A 9,701-nucleotide genomic window follows, 5' to 3' on the forward strand; every position below is an offset into this window, starting at 1 on the left:
CCCTGCCGCCTCTACACTCTAACCACTAGGCTAACCTGCCGCCTCTACACTCTAACCACTAGGCTAACCTGCCGCCTCTACACTCTAACCACTAGGCTAACCTGCCGCCTCTACACTCTAACCACTAGGCTACCCTGCCGCCTCTACACTCTAACCACTAGACTACCCTGCCGCCTCTACACTCTAACCACTAGGCTACCCTGCCACCTCTACACTCTAACCACTAGGCTACCCTGCCACCTCTACACTCTAACCATTAGGCTACCCTGCCACCTCTACACTCTAACCACTAGGCTACCCTGCCGCCCCAAAATGTTGGATAGACTTTTTTTTTTAAACGTTGTTTTTTTTCAAATTTTGAAGGCAAGAAAATATTAGAAAAAATGTGTGCTGCCCTCCGGACCTCGTTGAAGACGGAATGCGACCCCTGGTGGCTAAATGAGTTGAAGACGGAATGCGACGCCTGGTGGCTAAATGAGTTGGACACCCCTGCTCTAGGTCAATAACGGTAGAAGAGCGATTGTCTGTATTCAGTAAGCAGGACAGCCATCACATTCAGGACCTCCAGATTCTCGCTGACAAACCTGTACAATGACACTTGAGCCTCATTACCGGCCCAACACACACACACACACACACACACACACACACACACACACACACACACACACACACACACACACACACACACACACACACACACACACACACACACACACACACACACACACACACACACACACACACACACACACACACACACTGTACTCTACTAATGAGGTGAAAGCTATGAATGTGGTCTTTGTCTGTGAGAGATGCTATCAGCTCTGACTGAACTCTATGGTCATCAGTGCGTGGCTAACTAATCTCTTCATGAAGGCCACTTCTCCCAGCTAGTCTTTCAAATGGTCCGTAATGGATTCTAATGCAGAGGTTTTTCAAACTGGGTCTGGGCCCCCTAGGAGAGGTACTGGAGGAGTCTGATTTTTGTTGTTGTGAAAAAATAATTGTTTTATGAATATCACTTGCTACAACAGAATACCATTCTGGATTAAAAAAAAAAACATGTTTGAGTCAGTATGAAGGAATTAAAGATAGTTTCACGAGGCAATGCTAGCTAGCGTTAGCGCAATGACTGGAAGTGTACAGGAACAGTTATGCTATCTTGAGCGACCTAAATAAAAATAGAAAGCTTGCAGAAAGACATTGAACTATATCTATTTTTTAATCATCTAACAGTCAAATACAAGCTAGACTGTCAGGGAGAATTGAAAACTCCGTAAACCAGTCATAAACCAGCCCCATTGATTTTGTTCTAATGTTTTTTTTTTAACAGATGAACAGGCAAAAGGGAAATTAGCTTTAAAACAGCAATTGTCTCTCAGCTCCATGCCAAAACGTGTAGAATTGCCAAGATACCTTTCTAAGTGTACTTTGTTATGTATTGGATCACAAAAAAAAGTGAAACTTTTACATTACCGATAAAATGGCCTGACGGTGAAGTAGACATTCTCGGTATTCATATCCCGAAAGAAAGAAATGATCCCTCTCTCCAATACTTTGTTATAGAAAGTTTGCAAAAATGGATATGGTCTTGCTACCATGGAATGGTAAATACCTGTCTAGATTGAAAAATCAGATTTTAATTCTTTAGTCCATTTCTCTATTTACTTTTGGACCTGCCTACCCTGAACAACTTGTTTTGTGAAATTATGATTTATTTCAGCTTTTATTTCTTTCATCACATTCCCAGTGGGTCAGAAGTTTACATACATTCAATTAGTATTTGGTGGCATTGCCTTTAAATTGTTTACCTTGGGTCGAATGTTTCTGGTAGCCTTCCACAAGCTTCCCATAATACGTTGGGTGAATTCTGGCCCATTCCTCCTGACAGAGCTGGTGTAACTGAGTCAGGTTTGTAGGCCTTCTTGCTCACACACACTTTTTCAGTTCTGACCACTATTTTTCTATGGGATTGAGGTCAGGGCTTTGTGATGGCCTTTCCAATACTTTGACTTAGTTGTCCTTAAACCATTTTGCCATAACTTTGGAAGTATGCTTGGGGTCATTGTCCATTTGGAAGACCCATTTGGAGGTATGCTTTGCGGTCATTGTCCATTTGGAAGACCCATTTGGAAGTATGCTTGTGGTCATTGTCCATTTGCCAAGACCCCTTTCCGACCAAGCTTTAACTTCTGACTGATGTCTTGAGATGTTGCTTCAATATATCCACATAATTTTACCATCTTCGTGATGCCATCTATTTTGTGAAGTGCACCAGTCCCTCCTGCAGCAAAGAACCCCCCACAATATGATGCTGCCACCCCCCGTGCATCACGGTTGGGATGAGTGTTCTTCGACATAAGCCTCTCCCTTTTCCTCAAACTAGCGATGGTCATTATGGCCAAACAGTTCTATTTTGTTTCATCAGACCAGAAAGACATTTCTCCAAAGAAATCTGATCTTTGTCCCCATGTGCAGTTGCAAACCGTAGTCTGGCTTTTTCATGGCGGTTTGGAGCAGTGGCTCCTTCCTTGCTGAGGGGCCTTTCAGGTTATGTCGATATAGGACTCGTTTTACTGTGGATATGGACGCACGTGTACCTGTTTCCTCAGCATCTTCACAAGGTCCTTTGCTTATTTGTTCTGGGATTGATTTGCACTTTTCGCACTAAGGTGCGTTCATCTCTAAGAGACAGACGGGTCTCCTTCTGAGCGGTATGACGGCTGCGTGGTCCCATGGTGTTTATACTTGTGTACTATTGTTTGTACAGATGGACGTGGTACCTTCAGGTGTTTGGAAATTGCTCCCAAGGATGAACCAGACTTGCGGAGGTCAATCATTTTTTCTGAGATCTTGGCTTGATTTTCCCATGTCAAGCAGAGACACTTCCAATTGACTCAAATTATGTATTGACTCAAATTATGTAAATTAGCCTATCAAAAGCTTCTAAAGCCATGACATAATTTCCTGGAATTTTCCAAGCTGTTTAAAGGCACAGTCAACTTAGTGAATGTAAACATCTGACCCACTGGAAGTGTGATACAGTGAAATAATCTGTCTGTAAACAATTGTTGGAGAAATTACTTGTGTCCTGCAGAAAGTAGATGTTCTAACCGACTTGCCAAAACTATAGTTTGTTAACAAGAAATTTGCGGAATGGTTGAAAAACGATTTTTAATGACTCCAACCTAAGTGTATTTAAACTTCTGACTTTAGCTGAATATGGTATGAATAAGATGGAAGTAGAAGAGTTAATTAGTTTACTCCAATTAGGAGAGGGGTGGTAGGGTTAGGATGCTTAATAAAGGTGGAAAGACATTTAAAAAAAAAATATATATATATATATATAATATATAAACACTACCAGTCAAAAGTGTGGACATCTACTCATTCACAGATTTTTCTTCAGTTTGACTTCAGTTTCCTACATTGTAGAATTATTATTTGTACTATTTAATAATATTGATAATAGTGAAGACATCAAAACTATGAAATAGTACATATGGAATAATGTAGTAACCAAAAAAAAGTGTTTAAACACATCAAAATATATTTTATATTTGAGATTCTTCAAAGTAGCCACCCTTTGCCTTGATGACAGCTTTGCACACTCTTGGCATTCTCTCAACCAACCAACTTCACAATAGAAGGCCCTACCGACACAACTGATTTGGCTCAGAAGGAAAGAAATTCCACAACTTAACTTTTAAAGTGTAGTACACTACGTTTGTCCAGAGACCTATGGGGACCTCGTCATAGGTTATGCACTCTAAAGGAAATAGGATGGCAATCGGGACGTGTCCTGTGTTTCACTTATTTCTCTTTATGCAGTCATATAAATGTACAGGCTAATGACTGTAGCACTTCTCTGCAGGCCTAGCATTGACGGTGCCTTCACATTAAACTAAAAACTGTTTTTATGAATCGAAGCATCAGATGGATAGAAACTTTAGAGCATTGGACAGTCTGTTGGAGATCGAGATGTGTGTAGCTGAGCCAGCCAGCCTTTGTAGCCTAGTAGACCTATATCATGTAGCCTGGTAGACCTATATCATGTGGCCTGGTAGACCTATATCATGTAGTCGGGTAGACCTATATCATGTGGCCTGGTAAACCTATATCATGTAGTCTGGTAGACCTATATCATGTGGCCTGGTAGACCTATATCATGTGGCCTGGTAGACCTATATCATGTGGATGTAGTAGACCTATATCATGTGGATGTAGTAGACCTATATCATGTAGCTGTAGTAGACCTATATCATGTAGTAGACCTATATCATGCAGATGTAGTAGACCTATATCATGTTGTAGACCTATATCATGTGGATGTAGTAGACCTATATCATGTGGATGTAGTAGACCTATATCATGTAGATGTAGTAGACCTATAGGATGTGGTAGACCTATATCATGTAGTAGACCTATATCATGTAGTAGACCTATATCATGTGGATGTAGTAGACCTATATCATGCGGATGTAGTAGACCTATAGGATGTGGTAGAGCTATATCATGTTGTCTAGTAGACCTATATCATGTTGTCTAGTAGACCTATATCATGTTGTCTAGTAGACCTATATCATGTAGTAGACCTATATCATGTTGTCTAGTAGATCTATATCATGTGGATGTAGTAGAGCTATATCATGTGGATGTGGTAGAGCTATATCATGTGGATGTGGTAGACCTATATCATGTAGCTGTAGTAGACCTATATCATGTAGCTGTAGTAGACCTATATCATGTAGTCTGGTAGACCTATATCATGTACCTGTAGTAGACCTATATCATGTAGTCTGGTAGACCTATATCATATGGATGTAGTAGACCTATATCATGCGGATGTAGTAGACCTATATTTACATTTACATTTAAGTCATTTAGCAGACGCTCTTATCCAGAGCGACATCATGCGGATGTAGTAGACCTATATCATGCGGATGTAGGAGACCTATATCATGTAGTAGACCTATATCATGCGGATGTAGTAGACCTATATCATGTTGTCTAGTAGACCTATATCATGCGGATGTAGTAGACCTATATCATGTTGTCTAGTAGACCTATATCATGTAGCTGTAGTAGACCTATATCATGTAGTCTGGTGGACCTATATCATGCGGATGTAGTAGACCTATCATGTTGTCTAGTAGACCTATATCATGTGGATGTAGTAGACCTATATCATGTAGTAGACCTATATCATGTGGATGTAGTAGACCTGTATCATGTGGATGTAGTAGACCTATATCATGTAGTAGACCTATATCATGTAGTAGATCTATATCATGTTGTAGACCTATATCATGTTGTAGACCTATATCATGTGGATGTAGTAGACCTATAGCATGCGGATGTAGTAGACCTATATCATGTAGTAGACCTATATCATGTAGATGTAGTAGACCTATATCATGTAGATGTAGTAGACCTATATCATGTTGTAGACCTATATCATGTAGTAGACCTATATCATGTAGCTGTAGTTGACCTATATCATGTAGTTGACCTATATCATGTAGTAGACCTATATCATGTTGTAGACCTATATCATGTGGATGTAGTAGACCTATATCATGTAGTAGACCTATATCATGTGGATGTAGTAGACCTATATCATGTAGTAGACCTATATCATGTGGATGTAGTAGACCTATATCATGTGGATGTAGTAGACCTATATCATGTAGTAGACCTATATCATGTGGATGTAGTAGACCTATATCATGTGGATGTAGTAGACCTATATCATGTAGTAGACCTATATCATGTAGTAGACTTATATCATGCATATGTAGTAGACCTATATCATGTAGTAGACCTATAGCATGTGGATGTGGTAGACCTATATCATGCGGATGTAGACCTCATAGGATGTGGTAGACCCATATCCTGTAATAGACCTATATTATATGGATGTAGTAGACCTACATCATTAGGTAGGTTAACACGTGGCCCTAGCGTAGGTCTGGTAGTTAAGCTGCGTACATTGTGGATGACAGCAGTATACGGTCGGCTTGGCGTGTGTGATGGGGGAGGCTATGCTGGACTGACTGTACTGTTGTCAGAGAGGCCTGAGCAATTCCCTTATCTGATACTGTTAGTGGGATTTGGGACCTCTGCGAGGACACACACACACACACACACACACACACACACACACACACACACACACACACACACACACACACACACACACACACACACACACACACACACACACACACACACACACAGAGAGAGAGAGCACACAGAGAGAGAGAGAGGTAGTAACAATGACAGTTGATGATTTATGGTACAAGCCAGTATGCACTTGGGGATTGAAGAGAGAAACCTCTTACATTTAGTTGCTCTTACACCAATGTAATTAGGTTACTCTTGTAACAACATTATTTTACACTTTAAAAACTTACAATAGAGATGTCTGCAGGTGGCACTCTTGAAGCCAGGATTAGACACCTAGTAGACCTGTATGATGTTGTCTAGTAGACCTATATCATGTGGCCTGTAATATCATGTTGCCTAGTAGACCTATATCATGTGGATGTAGTAGACCTATATCATGTTGATGTAGTAGACCTATATCATGTAGCTGTAGTGTATATCATGTAGACCTATATCATGCAGATGTGTCTAGTAGACCTATATCATGTGGATGTAGTAGACCTATATCATGTGGATGTAGTAGACCTATATCATGTAGATGTAGTAGACCTATAGGATGTGGTAGACCTATATCATGTAGTAGACCTATATCATGTAGTAGACCTATATCATGTGGATGTAGTAGACCTATATCATGCGGATGTAGTAGACCTATAGGATGTGTAGAGCTATATCATGTTGTCTAGTAGACCTATATCATGTTGTCTAGTAGACCTATATCATGTTGTCTAGTAGACCTATATCATGTGGATATATCATGTTGTCTAGTAGATCTATATCATGTTGTCTAGTAGACCTATATCATGTGGAAGTAGTAGAGCTATATATCATGTGGATGTAGTAGACCTATATCATTTAGCTGTAGTAGACCTATATCATGTAGCTGTAGTAGACCTATATCATGTAGTCTGGTAGACCTATATCATGTACCTGTAGTAGACCTATATCATGGGTGTCTGGTAGACCTATATCATATGGATGTAGTAGACCTATATCATGCGGATGTCTAGTAGACCTATATCATTTACATTTAAGTCATTTAGCAAGGCTCTTATCCAGACCTACATCATGGGATCTAGTAGACCTATATCATGCGGATCTAGTAGACCTATATCATGGTGTCTAGTAGACCTATATCATGGGATGTAGTAGACCTATATCATGGTGTCTAGTAGACCTATATCATGCGGATGTAGTAGACCTATATCATGTTGTCTAGTAGACCTATATCATGTAGCTGTAGTAGACCTATATCATGTAGTCTGGTGGACCTATATCATGCGGATGTAGTAGACCTATATCATGTTGTCTAGTAGACCTATATCATGTGGATGTAGTAGACCTATATCATGTAGTAGACCTATATCATGTGGATGTAGTAGACCTGTATCATGTGGATGTAGTAGACCTATATCATGTAGTAGACCTATATCATGTAGTAGATCTATATCATGTTGTAGACCTATATCATGTTGTAGACCTATATCATGTGGATGTAGTAGACCTATAGCATGCGGATGTAGTAGACCTATATCATGTAGTAGACCTATATCATGTAGATGTAGTAGACCTATATCATGTAGATGTAGTAGACCTATATCATGTTGTAGACCTATATCATGTAGTAGACCTATATCATGTAGCTGTAGTTGACCTATATCATGTAGTTGACCTATATCATGTAGTAGACCTATATCATGTTGTAGACCTATATCATGTGGATGTAGTAGACCTATATCATGTAGTAGACCTATATCATGTGGATGTAGTAGACCTATATCATGTAGTAGACCTATATCATGTGGATGTAGTAGACCTATATCATGTGGATGTAGTAGACCTATATCATGTAGTAGACCTATATCATGTGGATGTAGTAGACCTATATCATGTGGATGTAGTAGACCTATATCATGTAGTAGACCTATATCATGTAGTAGACTTATATCATGCATATGTAGTAGACCTATATCATGTAGTAGACCTATAGCATGTGGATGTGGTAGACCTATATCATGCGGATGTGGTAGACCTATAGGATGTGGTAGACCTATATCCTGTAATAGACCTATATTATGCGGATGTAGTAGACCTACATCATTAGGTAGGTTAACACGTGGCCCTAGCGTAGGTCTGGTAGTTAAGCTGCGTGCACATTGTGGATGACAGCAGTATACGGTCGGCTTGGCGTGTGTGTGATGGGGGAGGTTGTATGCTGGACTGACTGTACTGTTGTCAGAGAGGCCTGAGCAATTCCTTATCTGATACTGTTAATTAGGTTGGGACCTCTGCGAGGACACACACACACACACACACACACACACACACACACACACACACACACACACACACACACACACACACACACACACACACACACACACACACACACACACACACACACACACACACACACACAGAGAGAGAGAGAGAGCACACAGAGAGAGAGAGAGAGAGAGGTAGTAACAATGACAGTTGATGATTTATGGTACAAGCCAGTATGCACTTGGGGATTGAAGAGAGAACCTCTTACATTTAGTTGCTCTTACACCAATGTAATTAGGTTACTCTTGTAACAACATTATTTTACACTTTAAAAAACTTACAATAGAGATGTCTGCAGGTGGCACTCTTGAAGCCAGGATTAGACACCTAGTAGACCTGTATGATGTTGTCTAGTAGACCTATATCATGTAGCTGTAATATCATGTTGTCTAGTAGACCTATATCATGTGGATGTAGTAGACCTATATCATGTTGATGTAGTAGACCTATATCATGTTGATGTAGTAGACCTATATCATGTTGTCTAGTAGACCTATATCATGTGGATGTAGTAGACCTATATCATGTGGATGTAGTAGACCTATATCATGTTGTCTAGTAGACCTGTATCATGTTGAAGTAGTAGACCTATATCATGTCGTCTAGTAGACCTATATCATGTGGATGTAGTAGACCTATATCATGTAGCTGTAGTAGACCTATATCATGTTGTCTAGTAGACCTATATCATGTTGTCTAGTAGACCTATATCATGTGGATGTAGTAGACCTATATCATGTTGTCTTGTAGACCTGTAACATGTTGAAGTAGTAGACCTATATCATGTGGATGTAGTAGACCTATATCATTTAGCTGTAGTAGACCTATATCATGTAGCTGTAGTAGACCTATATCATGGTGTCTAGTAGACCTATATCATGGTTTCTAGTAGACCTATATCATGGTGTCTAGTAGACCTATATCATGTGGATGTAGTAGACCTATATCATGGTGTCTAGTAGACCTATATCATGGTTTCTAGTAGACCTATATCATGGTGTCTAGTAGACCTATATCATGGTTTCTAGTAGACCTATATCATGGTGTCTAGTAGACCTATATCATGTGGATGTAGTAGACCTATATCATGGTGTCTAGTAGACCTATATCATGGTTTCTAGTAGACCTATATCATGGTGTCTAGTAGACCTATATCATGTTGTCTAGTAGACCTATATCATGTAGCTGTAGTAGACCATATCATG

The sequence above is a fragment of the Oncorhynchus gorbuscha genome, linkage group LG13 (assembly GCF_021184085.1).
Source record: "Oncorhynchus gorbuscha isolate QuinsamMale2020 ecotype Even-year linkage group LG13, OgorEven_v1.0, whole genome shotgun sequence".
Classification (NCBI taxonomy): domain Eukaryota; kingdom Metazoa; phylum Chordata; class Actinopteri; order Salmoniformes; family Salmonidae; genus Oncorhynchus; species Oncorhynchus gorbuscha.